We start from the raw sequence: 24739 nt of genomic DNA, 5'->3' as shown, positions 1-24739 counted from the left end.
CTATTGAAATAAAATCCTTAATTTATGATAAAAACCCTAATAAAAAAGATCAGATCACATGAAAGTTGTTAAAAACTACTGCGTCTCATTGATTCATTGATTCTTCTTCCGGCTCTTGGAGGGTGCAGACATTTTTTTCCTCCGCTCCTCCATATCTTATCCTCAAGGCCCTTTGTCTGTCTCTGTGTGCTGGGTGTACGGCTCTTTCTGCATTTTTTCTGGAAACTAGAAACTGAAATCACTAAAATGAACCTGGTCAGTTGGTCACTCAAGGCGATTGGTAAAATTTTTTCAACGATGAGAACGGGAGAAGGGGCTTTCGGATGCCCCTCCGGAACACACCCAGTTGGACACATCATGGACTCCTGGAAACAGTGGAGCTTGATCTGTTTATCTCAGCTGTCTGTGGAGGATTCTGAAGACGTGTGGATATTCGTGGTGTTGGTGTCAGGTTTCCTGCTCATTGGCCTTGGAGGCTTCCTGGCTTACCGGAAAATTAACGAGCTGTCAAGGAATATTGGCCTGCTCCCGGAGCTCAGAGATGGATTGCACTGCACTGTGAATTCATGGACTCACATAATTGTCGAGATGAATTGTAAGCTTGGAACTTTGGCCAAGATTCTTTCATTGGCACAAAAGATGGATGCCATCTAGGATAGAGTGGACGAATCAGCACAGATTGGGATAGATTAATGTCCATTATTGGGATTTTGAGAGGTTGAGGACCAAGGAACTCTAAGACAGAGAGGAAATTATCTCTGTCTGGCCCTAAAACAATTTCTAATCTGAATCTCGTGCCCTTGAGCCTGCTAGGCTCCAATGAAGACTCCTCCCTCAGAAGAAATGTGGAATGTGCTGTCACTATGGCAACTCTGTCTCCTATCCCAGCCTGGGCGGGACTGTGGGAAGGCCGCCGAATCGTTCCAGGGTCACTGCACACTCCAACCCTCAATGCTCCTCCCCCTGTCCAGACTGAGGTGACATGCGCTGCCTATAGTGTTTGCAGGAACTGAAGTGTGGATAGTCCCAATCCTACCACCCCACCTAGTGGACACTTATGTTGTGTGATGTCTGAAGTTTGTTTCATATCTGCCTGAGGATTTTTTTTTTTTGCAGCGCAAAGCTGCCCTCCTGGTGGAGGGTAACTCTGAAGTGCTTTTTTTCCCCTCCACCTGAACCAATCCTCATGTAACCCTCTGATCTCTATTAAGGTAGCGCGACTCAGGGTTGCGAATGACCACAGTGACCAATTCTTGTCATGTGTCTTGCCCATGTATGTCTGATCTCTGAATTGTGTGTGCTGAAACTCTAATTTCCCTCTGGGATTAATAAAGTATCTTTGATTTGAATTGAATTGAATTGAATTGATCTAGCTTAGTAACAACATTGAGAAATGATTTGGGGTATTTTGACTAATTTACCTAGGAGCTATTGAAAAAAGAATCCTTAATTTTTGATAAAAATACTAATAATAAAGATCAGATCGTATGAAAGTTGTTATAAACTGCTGTGTCTCATTGCTGTGGCTTATTAACATAATTGAGAAATGGTTTTGGGTTTTTGACTGATTTACCTAGGAGCTATTGAAAAAAAACCTTAATTTTAGATTAATATCTTAATAAAAAAGATCAGATTGCATGAAAGTTGTTATAAACTGCTGTGTCTCATTGATCTAGCTTAGTAACAACATTGAGAAATGGATGTTGGTATTTTCACTAATTTACCTAGGAGCTATTGAAAAAAAATCCAGTAACTTTGTATAAAAATCCTAATAAAAAAGATCAGATTGTATGAAAGTTGTTATAAACTGCTGTGTCTCATTGGTGTGGCTTATTAACATAATTGAGAAATGGTTTGTTTGTTTGTTTTTTGACTGATTTACCTAGGAGCTACTGAAAAAAGTCCCTTAATTTTAGGGTAATATGATATCCTAATAAAAAAGATCAGATGGTATAAAAGTTGTTATAAACTGCTGTGCCTCATTGGTTGGGCTTAGTAACACAATTGAGAAATGGTTTTGTGATTTACCTTGGAGCTATTGAAAAAAAGCCCTTAATTTTGGAATTTAATTCTAATAAAAAAAATATCATGGTTGTATGAAATGTGTTATAAGCTGTGGTGTCTCATTAGTATGGCTTAGTAACACAGTTGAGAAATGGTTTTGTGGATTTAAACTGATTTACCCAGGAGCTATTGAAAAAAGTCCCGTAATTTTGGAATAAAATCCTGACCGCTGGGTAAAACCGGGTGGAACACAGCGGTCTCCGAGACCTCCACAAGCTGGCAGCTGCACAGCAGACAAGTGCCGCTGCGATCTGAGATGCGCAGAGCTGCCGCTGGGGAGAACCGGGTGGAAAGGTTTCCATCCCAGAGCTCCACAAGCCGGCAGCCCGCGCATCAAACAGAACCCGCGATCAGACAGATGCGCCGAGCTGCAGGGAGAAACTGCCTGCATTCTGCGCAGCAAACAGAAGCGCAAAGCCAGGGGAGAAACGGATGGAAAACATCGGTCTCCCGAGAGCTCCAAAAGCCGATAGTTGGAACCCAGCTCCACCAACATGTTTTATTTCAACCCATTTTCTAAAATGCAGCATTATGTTAAATGCACTGGGTTTTACCCTATTACATTTAAATTTCATGGTTAAACAGTACATGTTAAAATCTAAGCTCAGCTCGGCAGTGACCTAAAATACATAAATATAATTTTACTTACCGAAAAACATGAAGTGGAGACTCCTTGGACGCTCTATTGGTGCAATTAATGCCACAGCAAGTCATTTTGTCCAACAATTGCACAAAAAATATCCAAACACGAATACACAAACACAGAGACTCAAAATGCCAGAGCAGTTTCCAAGCCAGACCGAGGCTCTACTGAGGCCTTTCCACGAAACTAGCTCTGTGGTCACGTGGGTCTGAGGCGGCGGTCACATGTGTCGGATGCTCATTAATTATACAGAATTTTAGGCTTTTAATACACTTAAACAGAAGAGTGGGAAAAAAATTCACCCCCCTCAGAGTTGTCATGAGTGGAAACTAGATCATTTAAACGAAAAACATGTTTTGGTACCAGGCTGTAAATATGTTTATTTCTGCTGTGAAATTGTTATTTTTAACATGGGAGTCAATGAGGATTTGCTCGTTTCTGACATCAGCCCCCAGCGGATGAGGGTGGAACTGCAATTTTTGGTACTTCCGGGTTTGACTCAATTTTAGAGCTCCATTGTGGGGGCTTGTTTTGTACTCATTTACAAAGGACTACAAATTTATTGATAGTCCCTAAGCGAACTACCGTTCCCATTAGCGAGTCCTCGGAACTTTAGGTTACTATCGTAACCCCGGTTCTCTGAGTAACATGAGTGAGATGTCTCACTATGGGATACGCCCCTCCGCGGATTCCTCAGAAGCACTTATCTCAATACGCCAATCCTGATTGCCCAGTGACCGTGACATACGCGTCACCTGCTACTATAAGTAGCAAGCGTCCCAACGCACGCACCATTCAAGATAAACACCTCTTCTTGCTTCGCCCAGCAAGAAGGGTTGTCTGGTGAGACATCTCACTCATGTTACTCAGAGAACCGGGGTTACGACAGTAACCTAAAGTTCTCTTTCTTAACATTCGTTTCGATGTCTCACTATGGGATATGGAGACTCCCGTATTGCCAGACAGCTTATCCAGACCCCACACACAGAATCGTGTGAGTCATTGCAGGGACCGAAACATCAAGCTTATAGAAGCGTGCAAATGCAAGTGGAGAAGCCCAACTTGCTGCAGCACAAATCTCCTAGATTGACAGCCCCCGAAAAAGGGCCCAAGAAGCAGACAGGCCCCTAGTAGAATGGGCCCTGAGCCCTACAGGTGCCTGAATGCCCTGACAGGAGTAAGCCATAGAAATAGCCTCCACAATCCAGTGGGAAAGCCGCTGCTTTGTGACAGGTTTCCCCTTACAAAAAGCTGGTCCCCCCTGCGAAGGTTCTCCATCCGATTAACATACTCCTTGAGCACGCGAATCGGACACAGCTTGTGCAACCGCTCCTCCTCAGGAGAGGAGAAGGGCGGTGGGTAGAAAGCTGTGAGGATAATAGGAGAAAAGGAGCCCACTACCTTAGGCACAAAGGCAGGATTGGGCTTCAAGGACACCTTCATGTCACCTGGTGCAAACTGGGTGCAGGATGGGTGCACAGAGAGAGCCTGTAAGTCACTAACTCGCTTTGCAGATACCAAAGCCAGGAGAAGCACCACCTTAAGAGACAGGATCTTAAGGTCCAGGCCGTCCATAGGCTCAAATGGAGGCCCGGAGAGGGCCAACAGCACCACGGACACATCCCAGGAGGGCACCAAGGGTCGAGACACAGGGAGATGCCTGTGCGCGTCCCTCATGAAGCTACACACCAGGGGGTGTTGACCTGCCAATTTCTTCCCAAAACCCAAGTGTCGGGCGGAAATGGCTGCTAGGTACACTTTAATGGTGGAGAAAGCCTTCTTCCCATCCAACAAGTCTTGCAGGAAAGACAGAATGACGTTCACAGGGCATTGGAAGGGTGAGACCTTCCTGCCCTGACACCAGGCTTCAAACACCCTCCATTTACAGTCATATAAGGACCTAGTGGAGGGGGCCCTAGCATTCTGAATGGTTCGAATGACTGCCTGGGGCAGCTCTGCTGACCCTAGCCCGCACCCCTCAGGGGCCAGGCCCACAGGGCCAGCCGTTCTGCATGAGGGTGGAAGATTGAGCCTCCCGCTTGGGACACCAGGTCCCTGCGAAGCGGCAGTTTCCAGGGTTGGCCCTCCAGGAGCTGGAAAATGTCCGCCACCCAATGCATGGCTGGCCAGTATGGGGCCACCAGAATGAGAGTGTGGCGCTGGGTTCGTACCCTCAGCAAGGTGGGTGGTATCAGGGCCACTGGGGGAAAAGCGTGAAGCAGTCCCCGTGGCCAGTCGTGCGCCAGCGCGTCCACGCCGAGTGGAGCGTCTCAGTCGCGCAGGGAGAAGAACGGTGGACACTGAGCATTCTCCTTGGAGGCAAAAAGATCCACTACGGCTGTGCCAAACCGAATCCAAATCTGTTCCAACACTGCTGGATGCAGGCTCCAATCCCCGTACAGGGGTGCCCCTCTGGACAACAGATCCGCCCCCCGATTCAGAACACCCGGGACGTGGGTGGCTCTGATTGAGAGGAGATGCCTGCTGCACCATGCGGTTACACACGTGCCAGCGTGTGTAACCGCATGGAGCGCAGCCCCCCCGGTGGTTTATATAAGCCACAGACGTGGTGTTGTCTGTTCTCACTAGGGCATGATGGCCGGAGAGAAAAGGCAGGAAGCGCCTCAGGGCCAGAAAGACCGCGAGGAGTTACAAATAATTTATGTGTGTCCCCCAGAGCTCTCTGTTCCACACACCCCTGACAGAGCGACCCTCCAGGAGCCCCCCACCCCCACCCCCCCACCCCCCAACCCGACAAGCTTGCATCTGTCATGACCACTTTCCTCACGAGAACCAACCCCAAAGGCACCCCCTGTGCCAAGAGGGAGGGGTGACGCCAACAGCGGAGCGCTGCGATGCACGCTGCAGAGACCGTCACACGGCGTGCTCTGTGGCGCACTGGAGAGAGACCCAGAGAAGCCACCCAGCGTTGAAAATCTCTCATGTGTAGACGGCCAAGTGGTACCACTGAAATAGCCGACGCCATGAGACCCAAAAGCCTGAGGCATAACGCAAACCGCACTGAACTGTGTAGGCGGAAGCGCGCCAGGCAGAACGAGAGCGTGTTCACGCGTGGTGCCGAGAGACAGGCCGTGAACGCCCCTGAGTTCAGATTCAGACCTAGAAAGGTTATTTCTGGGAGGGGAGTAAAATGCTTTTCTGCCAGTTTATTCTGAAACCCAGACCACACAAGTGATGGATCACAACCAGCGTGTTTGACGTTGCCTCCTCTCTGGACCGTGCCAGCAGGAGCCAGTCGTCTAAATACGTGGCCAGCCGAATGCCCCTCCCTCTCAGAGGGGCAATCGCCGCCTCCGTACACCTGACAAACACCCTCGGGCTCAGCGAGAGGCCGAATGGGAGCACGGTGTATTTGTAACACACTCCCTGAAAGGCAAACCTCAGAAATTTCTTGTGTGGAGGGAACACGGGAATATGAAAGTATGCGTCCCTCAGGTTGATTGAGGTGAACCAGTCGTTCTGGTGAATCAGACGCAAAAGGGATGAGAGCGTGAGCATTTTGAATCTGTACTTTTTGAGGCATCGGTTCAGGGCCCTCAGATCCAGGATCGGGCGAATACCGGTCCCTCCCCGTTTCGGGACCAGGAAGTACCTGGAGTAGAAACCGCTCTGAGACCGATCGGGAGGCACAATGCATATCGCTCCCTTCTCCAGCAGGGAGGAGATTTCTCCCTGAAGGATGTGAGCTGATGTTCCCTGGGCGTGGGAGCACAACGCCGGAGAATCGAGGAGGAACAGAAGCGAATTGGAGCCTGTAACCTCTCGAAATAGTTCTTAGCACCCAATGTGAAGTAGAAACCGCTGTCCATTCCTCCATGTGAGTGGAGAGCGGTGACACAGCCGTGACACATGGAGCAGCAGCTTTCTCCAGAGGTTGTGGGGCAGCGGTGCTCGTGGCAGCCACTGCGCATGCGCGGGGGCTTTGTGCTTTGACGGCCCTGGCGTACGGGGACGACCCATGGCTGGTGGGAAAGTCCGCCAGGGGCCACCCCCGCCTGGAACCGCTCATGGGCAACATTTTTATTGATTTTTGCTGCACCCTTGACATTCTGTCTGGATGCGGCAGCAAACTTTTTAATGCTCCTTGAGCGTGACATGTTTGTAAAAAACAACGTGAGTGCTTGTGACGTGTGTTTTTTGAGCCGGCACAGCCGGTTGCACATCCTGGCCCAACCCTGAACCACTCGGGGACTCTGCCGGAGGGGTTCCGTGAGGGGGAGAGAAAGCACCATGGCAACATCGAACAGGAGGAGCTGGCAAACGGGGAACAGCCAGCTGCAGTGTCGGGAGGGAAAGAACTCCATCAGGCTACTCTCTTCTTCTTCCTCACCTGCTGATCGCCGGGTCGGGTGGGTTGTCCAGGCGGCGGAGCGGCTTGGTTGCCGGACCTCTGAGGCCAAACTGGTCGAGGCGCTGAGCCCGAAGGAGCTGGTTGGACTGCTTGAGGCTTCAGGCGCTTTGGGATCCGGAACTGAGGCTGGGCTCAGGCCGCTGCCTGAGGAAGGTTCGGCCGAGCCGGCAGAGCCGTTGAAGGCTTACGGGGAAGGCAGAGTTGAAGGGCTTCATCCTCCTTCTTTTTGGCCTCACACCATTGCTGCATTGATGCCAGAACAGAGCCAAAAATGCCTTCAGGCGCGATTGGCCTGTCCAAAATGTCCTCCTTCTCTCTATCAGAGAGGTTGGTGAGGTTCAGCCATCATGCACATTCTTCAAGCACCATCATGCCCATAGCTTTAGCCGTAGCCTGGACCCCGCAGTGCTGCACACGCAGGCAGATGTCGGTCAGTACGGTGATTTCCTCCCGCACCTCCGGGCCCGGCTTTGTATTCATGTCCTCACAGAGCTCGCCTTGGTACGCCGAGAGCATGGAGGAGACATTCAAAGCTCGGACCGAGATGGCGGCAGCCTTGTACGCCCTCTCGTTCAGCGCTGACTGGAAGCGGTCCACCTTTGCAGGGAGAGCGGGAGGCCTGGAGGAAGTTGCCGAGAGCTGTGGGTGCAGGTGGGCTGCAATCAGCGGTTCCATCGGCGGCATGCGAAGCATGCCAGCCTTCTCCATCCCCTCGAAGTCCAGCGAGGAGGCTCCTTGGACAGGAGACCTGGAGCTGAAAGGGTGTTTGTCCCAGGAGGACCTCACTTCTTGGAGAAGCTCCGGGAAGGTGGGAAGGAGGGGCTTTGCCGCCCTTGTGGCCTGAGGCAGCTTCTTTCCCTTGTAGCGGGATCTGACAGCTTCAGTGACCACGATGGGCCAAGGGATGTTGAGCCTGGTCACAGCGCGTCGGCAGACTGACTGCATGTCCAGATGGGCGGCCGGAGAAGCCGCTCCATCCCTGGGAGAGGACGGAAAGCTAGGCATGGAGGCCTGAGCGATGGGGAGAAAAACGTCGTCATCCTCGTCCTCCTCTGAAATGAGGAGTTCCGAGGTGTCCTCGTCGTCTCCGTAGTCCAACTCCAACACGTCCTCAACGGGGTGGCTCGGACCGGCCAGTTCGAGCTGTGAGCCCCAGCTGAGTTCGGCACACGGTTCCGGCTCCGGGAGGGCATGTTCGCTGGCGTCCCCAGGCGGTGGCCCAGGGGCCGGCAGGCAACGGTCCTTCCCCGACAGGCTAGCTTGGCGCGCTAGCCGCCGGCGAAGGCTCTTCAGGGTGAAGCAAGCACAGCTCTCACATGACCCGGGGACTTCCAATGCCAGCTGGGCGTGTTCCAGCCCGAGGCAGCTCGAGCAGACCTTTTGTGGGTCTTTGCTCGAGATTTTGTTCCCACAGGTACAGAGGCGAGCTCCTGCGCCGTTGACTCCTCTGGTGGGAGGAGCGGCTTCCATGTGGGCTAACTGGTGTGTTAGCAAGAGAACAAACAGGTGCACTGGAGTGTGAAGCTGCTCGCTATGCCCCGAGCCTATGGTGAAGTTCAGGACAGAAGGGCAGTAAGTTAACGTTCGGCGACAGAGAGAGAATATTAGCTGGCTCCGTCTGTGAACAGTTGAGCTAACTTACCTGAGAGATAAGCAACCAACGAAGCGAGAAGAGGTGATTGAATAGTGCGTGCGTTGGGACGCTTGCTACTTATAGTAGCAAGGGACATGTACATCACGGTCACTGGCCAATCAGGATTGGCGTATTGAGATAAGTGCTTCTGAGGAATCCGCGGAGGGGTGTATCCCATAGTGAGACATCGAAACGAATGTTAAGAAAGAGAACTCAGGTTATCGCTGTCTGTGCCGCAGTGCACGGCATGAAGATTTATCGCTGACCGTGTAAACCAATATCTTTCCAATATCCAACGTCCAACTTCAAGCTAACTTCACCACGGTAGCTAATTGCTGTGTAGTACGTTTCGCGGCTGTTTCACAGCTAATTTCTCGTGCAGCGGAAGGAAGGAGTGACCCTGACTGTGTTCTGGCAGCAGCAAAGGGAAATTTTCAGTAATAACAATACTGAACCAATTCCCCTCAAGCTTTGCAGTAGCCTGTCAGGATACAAGTTACGAGTTTTTTTGTTACTTCTATCATATTACAGTTTATGATGGATGGCACAAAGGAGGTCTGTGGCTATTTGAGAATCAATTTCAGTTTAAGAACCATTAACTCTCTGAGAAATTGTCAGAAGGATCATTTTCAGTTAAAAAGAGATATTCAATCACGCTGGTTTGGAAATATGAAAATTGGGTTTATTGGTCTCCCTGGGTATGTAGAAGGAATACTGATTTTAATGACTTTATTGTGAGTTTAGTAAGCAACATTCTCCTTTTTTGTTCATTTAGTGAATTTTGTATCAGTGCTGAATGCATAGGAATGCTTCAGGGAAATTATCCTTTGTGAAGTATGAACATTTGCTTGGGCAGGTTGTCACATTAATTTTAAAGCTTTCTATAATTTAATTTGATGATTTTCTTTACATGCCCTTCATTGCATTTGTCATTAATTAAAAATCCCAAATTTGTGGGAAATCTAATATTTGTGGGTGTAAGATAAATTAACAAACTCTTGCTCAGCAGTTTGTAATTTATTTCACTTTTTTGTGTTTTCCTGACACTTGCATATCCAATTTTATGATTCTTTTTTTTTTTGGCCTAATTACAAAAATAACCCTGATGAGACATCTAAACAACAGCTGGATCATTACCACCATCTCTTCTGCCACTTTATGAACTAACACTGAATGATGAATAAAAGTGAGATATTTCCATTAAGTATGTTTAACACTTGTGTTTCATGGTGCCATGAAGTAAAGAGGCTCTTGTGGGTCTCTTCAGCACCAATGGATTCAAACTCGGTGCTTCTGGAGAGCCTTTTACGGCTTGTAAATTTGGAAATAATCCCTGAAGGTAAAAACCGTGATGAAGCCCAGATCACTCTGCAACAAACAAGAAAAACAAAAATCTTTTCTTCTTGCCACCATATTTATTCTAATATCCAGCAGCCATTAAATACATTAAGGTTATTTTTGTTAATCTTCAATATAAAAGTAAATAAAATAAATACTAAACTTCCCCAGCTTTGGTCAACCAGCAGTATTGTTATGGCTTAAACTAAAACATATTTTTAAATAACAAATATGAAAATGTGATGGTAAATTTACACTGAGGGTAGTGCATCGTGTCCATCCATCATTCCATTGATCCATCCACACTTCAATCCACCCATCCATATATCATCCATCCATTTATCTATAATCCATTCATCTACCCACTCATCCATCCATCCATCCATCCATCCACCATCCATCCACCATCCATTCATTCATCCATCCATCTATCCACACTTCAATCCATCCATCCATATATGATCCATCCATTTATGTATCATCAATCAATTTATCTATCATCCATCCACTCATCCATCAGTCATCCATTCATCTATCCATCCATCCATCCAGCCACACTTCAATTTACCCGTCCATCCACCCACTCATCCATCTATAATCCATCCATCCACACTTCAATCTACCTACCATCTATCATCCATTCATCCATCCATCTACCCATCATCCATCCATCAATCCATCCATCCATCCATCATCCATTCATCCATCTATCCACACTTGAATTCATCCATCCATCCATCCATCCATCCATCCAAAAAAATCAAACATGAATTTAAAACATTTACTTTCTCTTACTACACACACACCAGCTCTATCTGAAGGCTCTCCAGGTACTTAAGCTCAGCAAAAAAAAGTACTTACGCCATGCAGGTTTGTGATCTATCAAACATGGAGTACGCACAGCCGCATGCAATCTCCGCTTCATAAATTGGAGACTAACAAGAATGTTTCTCAGCTGCATTTTAGTCACATCCCGCCCTCACCACGCCCACTTACTCCCATAAATAGTCAGTGCAAAGTGCCTTGTGGATCTCATGCATATACATAAGTGGGCTGTTGCAGCGCTCCGCCAATGACGATGGCGACCGTAGATCAAGGCAGATCAAGGAAGCGCAATTTCACAGAAGCAGAAATTGAGGTACCTGTGGGTGAGGTGGAGAAATGAAAGAAGGGCTTTTGCAAAACAAATAAGAGAAAATCCACGGAGTGGCACAGTGTTGCTGAAGCCGTCAATGTTGTGAATTCTTCAGAGAGATCTGTGGTGGATATAAAAAAAATGGTCCAATCGGGGTTCGATCTCCAGACTCCCAGGTGAAAGTCACATGCGCTAACCAGTCAGCCAAACAGAGATCTTCCTTGTCCAAGTAGCCAGGGCGTATGATCAATCGGGTCACAGTGACAGGACACTCACTGTCACAGACGCATGACGTTCTGTCTCAATCTGTCCCCCTGCTGATATTCAGCATTCCGTATCCTGCGCTTCAGGCTGTGTGTGTGTGTGTATGTGTGTGTACGCGTGCTGTGTGAGCGTGTGGGGGGTCTTGTTTTGTGTGAAAACGAAGCAGTACAAGTGATAATGCTGCAAGATTTCATAATTGTATCCTCAGCAGCAGCACTGCAGGTGCTCTCCATGTCCAAAATGTGCATTAGCAAGGTCCTTAGTCCACTTAAAGTTGCGCACATTTTTCCGCTAAGTTTTCTTTGATAAATCCCAAAGTTTGCGTGGAATGTTGCTTACACGGTTTTCAGACCCTGTTTTATGCGTAAGCAAGCTTGATAAACGAGGCCCCAGCTCATCAGTAACCTTTTTGTGTGTATTGTGCTGGATAATGTGTTTGATGTTTATTGATGATATTTTAATAAAGTGATTTCAGTGTGACGAGTATAACTCAAGTGTGATTGACAAAAATAAATATGAAAGACTAGTGATTTAATCTGATTGCAGGCAGGCGGTACTGGTATAAAGTTCTTATGGGTCAAAATGAATCACAACTTCCATGTCGCTAACGAGAGAAACCTCTGCAGGAAGCTTGGCAAGGAGTAGCTATGTACACACACACACACACACACACACACACACACACACTCACACACACACACACACACACACACACACACAATTTCATGTTGTTCCGGTCTAAGGTATCATAATTGGAGACCTTTTAATTTTCAGCCCTACACAACAAATCCTACCTAACATTTTCTCCAGCCTCAGGTTCTTGTTCAGAATCTCAGAGAGCTGGAACTTACCTCCATCGGTCAATGGGTGTGTGTGTGTGTGTGTGTGTGTGTGTGTGTGTGTGTGTGTGTGTGTGTGTGTGTGTGTGTGTGTGTGTGTGTGTGTGTGTGTGTGTGTGTGTGTGTGTGTGTGTGTGTGTGTGTGTGTGTGTGTGTGTGTGTGTGTGTGTGTGCGTGCGTGTGCGTGTGTGTGTTTGTATATGTCTGTTAATGTTTTTAAACTGTTATGGGAATTTGGGGTCTCTTTATAAAGCACTTTGCTTGAAAAGTGCTTTATAAATAAAATCTGATCGATTGACTGACTGAAGGGACACCCTAGACAAATGTCAGACATCTTATTTCCATCTCTTCTGGATAGGTCAGAACATTTCCAATGTCAGGGAGATACGGTAACAATACTACTACTGCTACTACTAATAATAACAATAACAGCACTTATATTATTATTAGTAGTAGTAGTTTACAACTGTGGTTGTAAAATAAAACGCAATTAGCAGGTTCAGTTGAGCTGATTAATAGACAACATTTGGTCCCCCGCTTCTAAATAACTTACAGAGCAAGTCACCCCCTACCAGAGTATTACTCCACTCCCACGTCCTGCTTGAAAAATGCAACAAATGCTGTTGCCTAGCAGACCGAGAGGGCGGAGCCGCTAACAAATACACACACACACAGAGGCTCACAACGACATTGTGACATCATATTGTACCAGCTAACGTTCTAAGGTACCTCTTAGCCAATAGCGATGGCAGGTTTAAATTCAACTGCAGTGCAGAGTTTTTACCTGACAATGGCAAAACACTGGCAGTTTTAAGCAGAAAATTAAATTTTTAACTAAAATGCACTAAAGTGCTAAACTATTGACTACACATGTCTGCAGCACGATTAAACACACATTTACATAGTTTATCAGAAAAAAAGTTGATTTGGGGGTGACTTGCTCTTTAAAGATACAAGTAAGAATGCTGCAGTGAAATAATCACAAAACAGTCTAATGTCTCAATCAAATTGGAAGGATAGTTACATTCAAACAGATTTCCTTCTCAGCTGGCTGGGGCGTTGCCAGTTTTTCTCCTTTAGAAAAGGCTAAAGAGGGACATAGTCTTTGTTTACAATCTGTCCCGCCTCCATCCTTGTTCTAGAGCCAATCATATGTGAGCTCACAGGGTTGCAAAGTTTGGAAGCAGGTAAAAGGAGCAGTCTTTACTCTAATATTGGGTAAAGAAGGCTAAAGGCTAACGTTGAGCTAACAATGGCAAATTAGAAACACATAGTCAGCTCTAAAAATTTCTCAAGTTACTTTTTCCAATTCCCAACAACTCATTATTACATTGAAATGTCTTTATCTACTTATCAACCCACTATGTATGACTCGTCTTCGCTCTTCATCTAGAACGTTCTGGTGCTGATCCATAACTGGCAACAGCTTCTGAGAGCGGACTAGTTTGCGGTGATTCATGGACTGCAGTACCAAATTTGTCCACAAGATGTCAGTTTTACTTTGTGCGCCATTAACAAAATGGTTGCAAAGGTTGTTTTCATAAATAAATAAATTCAAAACCTTTAAAACAATTTTCATTTAATCATGGGAAGCATTCTTTCTCACCGGAGAACTTTTGTGTTGGAGTAAATGTGTTTATGTGCATGCAAGGGTGTGTCTAATTGCTGCTCTCTCCTAAATGTGAAGGATATCATCTGGGTTTTTTATGCTTTGCAGTGCTGCAGGTACATGGCACCAGACTGGATTAGCATTTGATGCAGATTATCCAGCCATCAGGAGACAGATTGGTGTGAAAATGGTTGACAAGGAGACAGAAGCTGATGGGTGAGACACAGATTATTTCTGTCTGATTAGAAGTGCAATAAGCCAGAACTGAACTGCAACACACACACAAGAAGCTAAACCCCGGAGCAAAAGCAGAGTGAAGAAGGAAGGAAGCTGGATTAACATGAGCAGCATATAATTCTAGTTTACTGATAGGAGAATATGGAAGCATGTCTAATGCTGTAATCTAGACAGGACATTCAAACTAACCTGATGTTCACTTGGTCATTTGGAAGATTTCTTTACCATTTCAATGGAAATAAAACAAATGTTAAAATAATCCAAGAATTCAGATCAGGATGGTGAAGTAGGATATTTTACTATAATCCACAATCAAGCACAATAACAATATGGTTTTGTGTATTTTAGTCATATTGCAGATATTTTAGGGTGAGGTTAAAGATCGAAGACAAATAGGAGGATGGCGATTTTATTTTGGCAACAAAAAAAGTAGATTTGACATTTTGAAATGAACTATTTTATTTATCACAGCATTTTAAAAATCATCATTTCCCATCTGTGTTAAAAATTGATCTTTGTAACTGAAACAAAAATATATCACCACCATCCTCTGTGTGACCATAAAAACCATTTGTACTTTGCAAATTTGCCACGCTCCGCTTTTATTGTGACTTCATCCAGAATGTTGCTAAACACCATCGAGAGGAGCTAATGGATGTAGGCTATGCATGAATGGATGCTCATTCCAGTTTTTTAAAAGAAGATTGTTTTATAGTCATGAGGATTTTATGTGGGAGGGGACAAATAATCATCTTAACAGAAGGTTTGTATTAGTCTCCTTCCCAGTCTGGCATTTATATATTTATATTTTATCTCACTATTTATGTGGATCTGTACAAGTTTTGTACACAGAAACCCTTAAAAAACAAGACTTTTAAAAGAAAAAAGAAAATCTGACAAATGTGGATTTTTCCTTCTGTTGTTATTCCTAAAAAAGGGAGAAATTAACATGCCAGATTGGATTTCTAGCATGTGTCATGAGGCAGCAAAGACAATGTTGGACGAATAAGCATGTAAAAAAACACAAACACTAAATGCATTACAACAAATGAACATGGAATATCATCCTGTACAGATCATGGGAGTGGATATGAGCACATTCAGTGTTTGGAGGGTTGAGGAAATACTGCTCAATTACTACTGCCCTCTGGTGGACACAACAAAATAATCCCAAATTAGTTTGATTCATCATCAGCAGAACATTTTAATCCCATATTTAATAGTGCATTGTCTCATTTTATTTCACTTTTTGATCACACGATGGTTTGTGATGCTAGTGTGATCCAAACGGTTAAATAATTACAACAGACTTAAGTAACCTTTGAAAAATGACACAATGCCAATGCATGTTTCCTCTTATAGGACTTTTTTTTTGTTCCCAGTCAGTCAGTCAGTGGTTGTGTTTACTGTGAGCAGAGATCTGATGCTTCGGTGCAGCATGACTCCTCTGACAGTTTTGACAATGTAGGAGGACAGCTGTGTCAGAGAAGTGCTCTCCTGCTTCATACATCTAAATAATGTTGTTTTTTCATTCAGCATCAACACAGAATGTGCCTTTTGTCTCCTCCACTGATCTCAGCTCAGCGGTTTGTCCCCGTGTCAACCAGCTGCCATGATGCTTTCTGTCATACTAAATTCCAGTCTATCATAATCTGTGCAAACAGACTTCAGACAAATGAAATCAATTTTACAGCAAGCTAATACAAAGTAGTGACATCAGCTCAACTTGTGGCAGTAAAACAAACCCGAAGTGACAGCTGTATGAAGACCCGTTATTTGATCATCCACATTTTGCCACCTGGTGTTTCATGCAGTAACAAAAAAATGAAAGTAAACGAAATGTGCTTGCTTGAAAATGTTACAGATTCACAGTTTTGGGCTGAATCTTGAGTGGCCAGCTGGTTTATAATGGAAATAGAAAAGTGCAGGGTTAAAATAAAAATCGAAAAAGCTTGATAAAATGTTAGAATCTCACTAAAATGCCATACATAAATAAAAATGCACACTTTAAGGTGAGTTTTATTGCAGATGTAAACATAAAAGAGGTCAAACTAAGGAATTAATCTGACTTCAGATTGTTGGGACATTCACACACTGAGTATAAAGTACTTGTATTTTGAAATCATGAACAGCACCTGATGCTCCTGCTGAAAATGTCCAGTTTAAGATTTTGCTTGGATTCATCAAATCTTCACCCACCCATGTAGTCTCCACTAGATGGACCTAAAAGTCCTGCAAGTAAATCCCCCAAATTCCTAAAAGAATAACGTATTTGAGGTAAAAAACATGTTTTTTCAACATTTTAGGTGCTGAAAGGAAGACTTGGAAATGGTTATCCCTTTTGAGTTTCCACTAGAGGGCAATAGTCATGTTTCCACTATCGAAGTACCAGGAAATTTCAGGGAGGGGGGAATTGATCTGGACATATGCTGGGGCAGTCCTCTCAGCTGTTGTGTCTCCTTACAAATGTATCCACTTCAGAACTTTGCTAGGACGTTAGCATAATGCGAGTGTTTCGACAGTGATGACGTCATCAATGCCACAAAGCGTCCATTCACATTAAAGACTTTAAAAGGCAAGTCACCCCCAAATCTACCTTTTTTGACGAACTATATAGAAATGAGTGTCTAATTATACTGTAGACACATGTGGTCAGTAATTTGGCACTTTAGTGCATCTTAGTTAATTTTTAAATACTATTTAGCCTAAAACTGTCAGTGTTGCACCGTCGTCAGGTAAAAACTCTGCACTGCATTTGAATTTAAATCTGCCACCGCTATTGGCTAAGAGGTACGCTATGATGTTAGCTGGTATGTTATGATGTTACAATGTCATTGTGAGCCTGCATGTGTGTATTTGTTAGTGGCTCCGCCCTCTCAGTCTGCCAGGCAACAGCGTTTGTTGCATTTTTCAAACATGAAGTGGGAGTGGAGTAAGACTGGTAGGAGGTGACTTGCTCTTTAAAGGTTTTATTCTTTCAAAATTTAACTCATTAGGAGGACCAGGAGAGCTGCTGTGCGATGTAAAATGTGGCGTTCAATGACCAAAAGAAGCGTTTTTTTTTTATGGTGCACTATGGGACAACAATGCCCTGTGAATTACGTTGTATTTTTCCGTGTTTGGGAGTTTAAAATGGCAATTTTAAAGCAGCTTATTTTCTTTTCCTTATATTCCACTTCACCAGCATTTATTTTACAAATGCTGGTTGGTGAAGTCTGTTGATGTCATTTCCTACTGAATCAACACAACTCAACCACAAGTTCTGCTCAGCGACTCTACCAGGCCTTTCCTACCCTAGCTCAGGTTCCTGAAAGTGGCCCGGCAAATAGTCCTTAATGCCGACCATCGACATAAATATATGGACAATGGGTTTCCACAAGCTCCAATAACAAGTTTTTCTGCTAAAATGGGATTGCCACCACCGCCATTTTGACCGTGTCACAGGTTCCGTCAAGCCCAGACAGTTCCATAAAGGGGAAGAGAGGTGGAGCTGAGGGTGGGGCTGTAAGGCTGGGATCGACTGACGACACCCAGTCGAACTAGCTACAAGCTAACCTGAAGCTAACCCAAAGCTAATGCGGAGGTGGGAGCTAAGCTAATAGAGGTAGCAACCTAGCTACAACCGGAGTTAACTGTGCACAACACCAGAGCTTCTGAGTCAGAGATACGCCGGGCTGACCGCTGGGAATACCGGGTGGAACATAGAGGTCTCCGAGACCTCCACAAGCCGGCAGCCGCACAGCAGACAAGCGCCGCTGCGATCTGAGATGCGCAGAGCTGCCGCTGGGGAGAACCGGGTGGAAAGGTTTCCATCCCAGAGCTCCACAAGCCGTCAGCTCGCGCATCAAACAGAAGCTGCGATCAGACAGAGATGGACCGGGCTGCGGGGAGGGGATAAGGGTGGAAAACATCGGTCTCCCGAGAGCTCCACAAGCCGATAGTCAGAACCCAGCTCCACCAACATGTTATATTTCAACCCATTTTCTCAAGTGCAGCATTATGTTAAATGCACTGGGTTTTACCCTATTACATTTAAATTTCATGGTTAAACAGTACATGTTAAAATCTAAGCTCAGCTCGGCAGTGACCTAAAATACATAAATATAATTTTACTTACCGAAAAAAATGAAGTGGAGACTCCTTGGACGCTCTATTAGTGCAATTAATGCCACAGCAAGTCATTTTGTCCAACAAATGCACTAAAAATATCCAAAAAAGAAAACACAAACACAGAGACTCAAAATCCCGGAGCAGTTTCCAAGCCAGGCCGAGGCTCTACTGAGGCCTTTCCACGGAGCTAGCTCTGTGGTCACGTGGGTCTGATGCAAATTTATTATACAGTATTTTAGGCTTTTAATACACTTAAACAGAAGAGTGAGAAAAAGTTCACCCCCCTCAGAGTTGTCATTAGTGTAAACTAGATAATTTAAACAAAAAACATGTTTTGGTACCAGGCTGTAAACATGTTTATTTCTGCTGTGAAATTGGTATTTTTAACATGGGAGTCAATGAGGATTTGCTCGTTTCTGACACCAGCCCCCAGCGGATGAGGGTGGAACTGCAATTTATTTCATTTCCGGGTTTGACTCAATTTCAGAGCTGCATTGTGGGGGCCTGATGCCGACCCACTTAAATGGAGGCAGACACACGCCGCAACGTTCCGATAAAACTACTCTGAAGTTCAGACAGTGGAAACACGCCTGATGGTGAGACTAGAGGCTAAGATTCAAAGAGGTGACCCAGAATTACTAGAGCTCTTTATGTAAATATTTAGAATAGTTTCTGCAATACGTCTGACGTTCTAGCAACATCTGTTAACTTGTTTTGAACTTACAAGCAATTACAGAGCTCAACGTGGAGGAAGTTCACACTCTTGGCTATTTAAAGTTTTTGTAAACAATGAGATCCATTCAGCTTAGGTTGTGTGGAGCCTTCTGTTTATCCATCTGACCTGGGTCACACGGCAGCTGTGAGTGGCTGCAGCACCACCATATCCTAACGCTCACATTTACGTTGCACGTCAGACCCCACCTTGCTAGGAATGTCTCCATGTACTCTGATGGCTTCACCAGCTGCTGGGAGGTGGTTAAAATCCCTTCTGCTTATTCCTGTATGAGTTGTTTCACTCAGTTTAAGGAAATATTCATTTCCTTGAGGTTTGCTAAAGAAATAAATAAGTGCATAATATCCAAAGCTGCAAAACAAATGTGCAAAAATGTGTCAGGAGGTCAAGATGTTGCTGCGATTCCCAACAAACATGATGTGAAAACAGAATAAGACACAATTTCTTAAAGTTCTTGGAAGAATTTTACTTTTATCAGATTGAACCAAACATCTAAGTGGGAGATTTACAGTTGGAAACATTTTCTTGATGGACCTATCCTCCCACGAGAGCTAAAAGGCCGTGTTCCCCTCCGCATAGGGGGAGGCCCACCAAGCTTTAACAACATCCTAATCGACGCTCTGCTAAAAGGAATTTTACATTAGTGCATGTTTGCAGATTCTTTACTTTCTTTACCTTTCTAACATGTTGACGGCTTCAGATGTGTCACCTTCCCTTGTCTGAGCTGTCAGCATCATCTGCTTCAGACAGGTTAGAAGTCATGAGATAAAAACATGTTTGCTGTTTTGTTTTTCAAACAAGAAGAATTTTGTTATTGCTGATGGAAAACGTAGCCTTGCTAAGCAGAAACATTAAGCATGTTTCCAGAAAAATCTTAAAGCATGAAATACATTTATTGCATTTTATTTTGTAAGGGTTAATTAACTTCCTGACCTATAGGGGTTTTCTGATTACAAAAATAAGGTTTGTTTAACAAATTTTAATATAAAATGTTGATAATGATGCTAAAATTGCTGTAAAAAATCTTTATCTGAATGAATTTACATAGACATAAGGCTCAACTTTTGAATTTTTATCATTTTGATGTCCTAAAGACGTTCTTTGAATAAAAACATTTTTTGTGCTAATTAATAAAAGGTATTTAAATAACTTTTTATGAATTTTGCATGTTTCTCATCCCGTCTTTCAATGGCAGGATACGGTAGTACCATAACATGAAGTCCATACCTTCCTTATTTTGAGTTCAGCAGTGTGTTACACTAATATTTGCACAAGTGCTTTGTCAATACTAACACTTCCTGTCCACCCAGTTCACTTTCCCCCAAAAATATCAGATGAGAATACGGACCAAATAAAAATTCCTGCCTGAACAGACAAACAGGGTGTGGATGACAAAGCTCGTATTTTACAACTTTTATCATTTTTATCTTTGTATGTGCTGAATTATAGTGATTTAGTGTGTGGTATGGTATCAAAGACAAGCTCTAAAACCCTAGACTTGTGTTGCAGTTTTGTGTTAAACTTGCATTTTTTAATTTGAAAAATCTAAACTTGACCTGCTCAAATCAATTCAAATAAAGAAAAGTTTAAAAACACACCTGTAAGGAATTCTATGTCAACCCAAAATGACCAAACATATTTCCCTTTGTTATGGGAACCGTGAGCCTATTTTCAGCATAAACACTGATACGGTTTACTTACTCAACGTTCTGAAATGTTTGTGTGGAACAAAGGATTATCTGGACCAATTCTCTACGGCTGCGAGTTCCTCTGCATGAAATGGTCGAATTATCTGATGTGAGAGAGTTGTTCTGCTCTGCCCGGGGTGGAGTTGTGCAAGGGAGCATGATAAGGTTTTATCTGTCTCCTAAACACAAAGACTGATGCAAGTTCAACAAGACCAAGAGTTTATGGACGAAAGTGTGGCTTCATTTGTCTTTTTTAGGCCCAATTGTAAACAGGGAGGGGGAAATTATCACATTTTCTATGAAGTTTTTGGTACAATTCATGAATAATGAAAAAAAAAAGTTATTTCATTTTGCTCGGAAACAACACACACACACGAGACGTAAAGAACACACCATCTACACACTAAGACAGGATGCAACGCACATATCAGACTTGGCGAAAGTAAACAAGTCAACCAGTCCAGTCTGGAAAAAGCATGTTTTGAACTTGGCAAAAAAACACAATGACTGGCCTCGTGCCCAATAAGCCAAGATTTGTAGACAACATGTAGTCTGTTGATACCTTGTCCTATTGTGCAGAATACCCAGTGGAAAACACAACCTTTGTCACCTATGCACATGGACACATCTGCAAAATGTGTGTCAAGCAGCCTTTAATTAATGAAATATTAACAATAAATTTCTATTTTTATGCTCTGTGATCTACAGACGTGTCTAATCGAATGGTTTTGAAGGATGAGTTGATTCAGACTGAAGATGTTCAGTTCAAATGAAACCGTCTGATTTATTTACAAGTACTATCAGCAGCCTCACAATTATAATTAGTGATTTTTTTTTCAACAATAACCACTAAAAAAATAAAATAAAGCAAAAGACACTAATTATTTCAAGTCACCCCTTTGCAGAAACGTTACTAATGTTTGTGTTGTTGCCCTGCATGTGAAACGCAAACTTCAGTGGAATTTTTTTTCTTAGAGCTCATAAACAAATGTGTTCACTCTGGATTTAAGCCTGGGTGTTGTTCATCCTCTTGGCAGGTCTTTCTCATTAGCATAGTTCTGAAACAGCCTTCTGCTCACACGTTTGATCCCGTTTCAGCGAAGGGGCCTTACACCCAAACTGAATCAATAGCTGTTTTATTTCTTTTCATTTGAGGGGATTTGACGAGACTTGCAGTAAGAACAGTTTCACTTTTACAGTTCTGGGGGCTTGTTGTAAAGCTTTAACAAATATATGCATGAAACCTCTTTCATTAATATGCTTTGAGATGAGAAACAGATAAACACACAAGTGTTCTGATCGTTTTTGTCTAACTACATGTTTTAAACAAACACACACCTTTCCTTACTCGTGGTTACTGCTTTGAACCCCAGTAAGATTAAAAAGTTGGACATTTAAATCGGTGGCTTTAAAAATTGACCCATTGGACCTCATTAAGTCAGTCAGCTGAGACTAAAATAATTTACCTGGAAAAGTGAGGGGGTGGGTTGGTGTTCTGAATGGTCGCACAATTGCAACACGACTTTTGTGACTGCAGCCACTTTAGACTGCAGGGAAGGGCTTCAAACCTACAACCAGAAAGCAAAGAATGTTATTAATTAATTGCTTTTAAGACCAAGTTCCTTCATGTTTTTCAGTACTTTTGCAGCAGTCTCTAGAGCAAGTGAATGCCTTGTGAGTTGATCTCTGTGGGGAAAGAAGCTCTGGTGCTCTTGTTTCAGGTACTAGAAGTTAGCCAGAGGAGAGGTGAGCAGAAGACGGCAGATTTTGGAGTCTTATTTCCTGAAATTCAGACATCTCACCTCTGTTTATAGCTAACAGCAACACAGTTCTACCACTGGCTGTACTCCGTGCAACGTTGATGTTTTATCTCCACAAATAACACCAGCCTGAAGGAGTTCTGCCATGTTGCACAGATGCTAATGCTAACAGTTAGCTTCTACTAGTCGAGAGGTGCTCTGCTCTCTCCTGGGTGCTAAAACAACAACCGCCTTCCCCGTCACAAGCCAAGAGGGGTGAGTTCATAATGCTAAGTTTCAGTGAGTCATTGATCAGACAGGCATTTCTAATCTGAGCGTTTCACCGTTTATCGGCAGCAAATGCAGGAAATAGGGGTAGAAGACTTTTTTCACGTTCAGCCTGCATGTTACACTCAAGCCTGCATGTCACACTCAGAGTGGATGATCATATTCAAAAAATAACAAGTAAAAATGGTTACTCTGTGAACTTAATCGGACATGGCAGGGAGAAAAATTAGTAAAGCCACCTATTAGCCATAGTCTATGGCATCAAACAACATGTTACAGGTGACAATTGTTTGAGGAACAAGATTGCGGAACTAAACCTCCTCCCACTGATTTCACCCCCCACCCCCGGTTTAGTACGCTAGCATATATAGCATGTGGTATTTTTCTGATGAAAGACTAGACAGCTTTTAGCTTTTTTGATTTATTCCCAACTTCAGTGCTCAGTGTCACTGACACTCTGGGAATCCCCACCACTAACAAAATGTTCAGAACACATATAGAACTCCATCTTTTCTGCCTCTCGCGTCTCGTGCAAACAAGAGTTGAGACTTTCCCAGAAAATAACTCCATCCTAAAAAGAACAGAACCAAATTTTAAACCAAATATGTACAACAACTTCCAAAATGAGATTTGTAAACAGTCAGGACATTTGGCAGCTAAGCTAGCTTCCTGTTTTACTACTCGGCCGATAACGAACGTTTCTTGCAGAGAGGGTGCAACAGGGTGGGCCAATAATACAGCTAGGGGGCCAGGGTTGGTTTAATGATTTTTTTTAAGATTGTATATTTCAGAGATGGTTAAATTATTCAAATTTTTGATTAAGCATTTAATTTATTGGTTGACATTTCAAGTAATATGGTAAAAAATGTTGCAGAAAAGATTCTCAGCTGGTACCTTTGAGAGGTTTACACTGCTTACAAAAACAGATGCTGAGGAAACATCAGATTTTTTGTTTCAGGGAAACTTTTAAACAGATTTTAAAAATTTGAGCAAGTAGTATTACTATTAGCCTCTTTGTGACCCCGATGACTAACTTTTGGAGGGACAATTTGAACCCTTCAGTGAAACTCTACAAAATCACTTCCAGAACAAACAATACAGACTGATAAATCAAACAAACTACAACTGTCTGAGGAAACAACTTGAGGCCAATTTAAAGAGGATCCATGAGCTCTCAGAGGAAGTGTCAGCATGGTGCTATCTCCACCGTAGCCCAGGATGTCATTAAATAGTAAACTTTAACACAGATTTCAGCTTTTTAAAAGCATGCCTAAAGGCGCTGGTGGCTCCAAACACAACTCACCCACCTTACACTTCCCTCTAGAGATACCTGACACCTGAAAATGTTTACATAATGTTTGGAGATATGTTAAAAGTCACTGTGGTGTAATAAAACAGCCCACAGCTATCTATCAAATGAATGGGAAAGAACCCCTGTTGTTCTTTTGCCTGTCTGGCAAGTTGGGGGTTTGGCATCTTTATTTGCCAGTGGAAGTGAAAGGGTTTGCCTCTTGCTATGCAGCGACACAGCTCACTAATTAAACAGATTTAAAGAGGAGGGAAAGCTGCTGATAGTGTAAGAATAAGGTGAAGTCCACATTTTAAAATGACCACTAAGTGCGTTTGTTTACATGCGTATAAGAAGACCAAATTATTGCCCTAAATAGACTGGCTTAGTCTAGCCGCTTGTTTTGTTTTCTTTATTTAATGCACATCAACGCGTTAGTCTTGCTGAAGATGAACTGGCACTAATCATGGTGAAGCACATAGATAATGCGATAGGAAACCAACTTCATCTGCATGTAAACGGCTCAGTCGAGCTGATACCGGTCATTTCCAGAAAGGACCAGACTGCAGAAACGGTTTTCTGATAATATCACCACAAAGTAACACACTTAACATCAATACAGGGCAATAAAAACATGCTCCACCAGGCTGTTTAACAGCTTTTCTGCAAAAGCCATCATGAATGTTGCTGCTGGGAGGTAACACCTTAACATGCGACTGTTTACATTTATATAATGTTTACTTTTTATTTCAGTTTATA

General features: G+C 43.7%; 1 pseudogene; it reads right to left on the bottom strand.

Annotated features, from left to right (window-relative positions):
* Positions 1 to 3674: 3674 nt before the first annotated feature.
* Positions 3675 to 6746, bottom strand: LOC139061937 (uncharacterized; annotated as a pseudogene).
* Positions 6747 to 24739: the final 17993 nt, after the last annotated feature.

The sequence above is a fragment of the Nothobranchius furzeri genome, chromosome 11 (assembly GCF_043380555.1).
Source record: "Nothobranchius furzeri strain GRZ-AD chromosome 11, NfurGRZ-RIMD1, whole genome shotgun sequence".
Classification (NCBI taxonomy): domain Eukaryota; kingdom Metazoa; phylum Chordata; class Actinopteri; order Cyprinodontiformes; family Nothobranchiidae; genus Nothobranchius; species Nothobranchius furzeri.
Note: the sequence above shows the minus strand (reverse complement) of the source record. Positions and strands in the feature narration are given on the sequence as shown.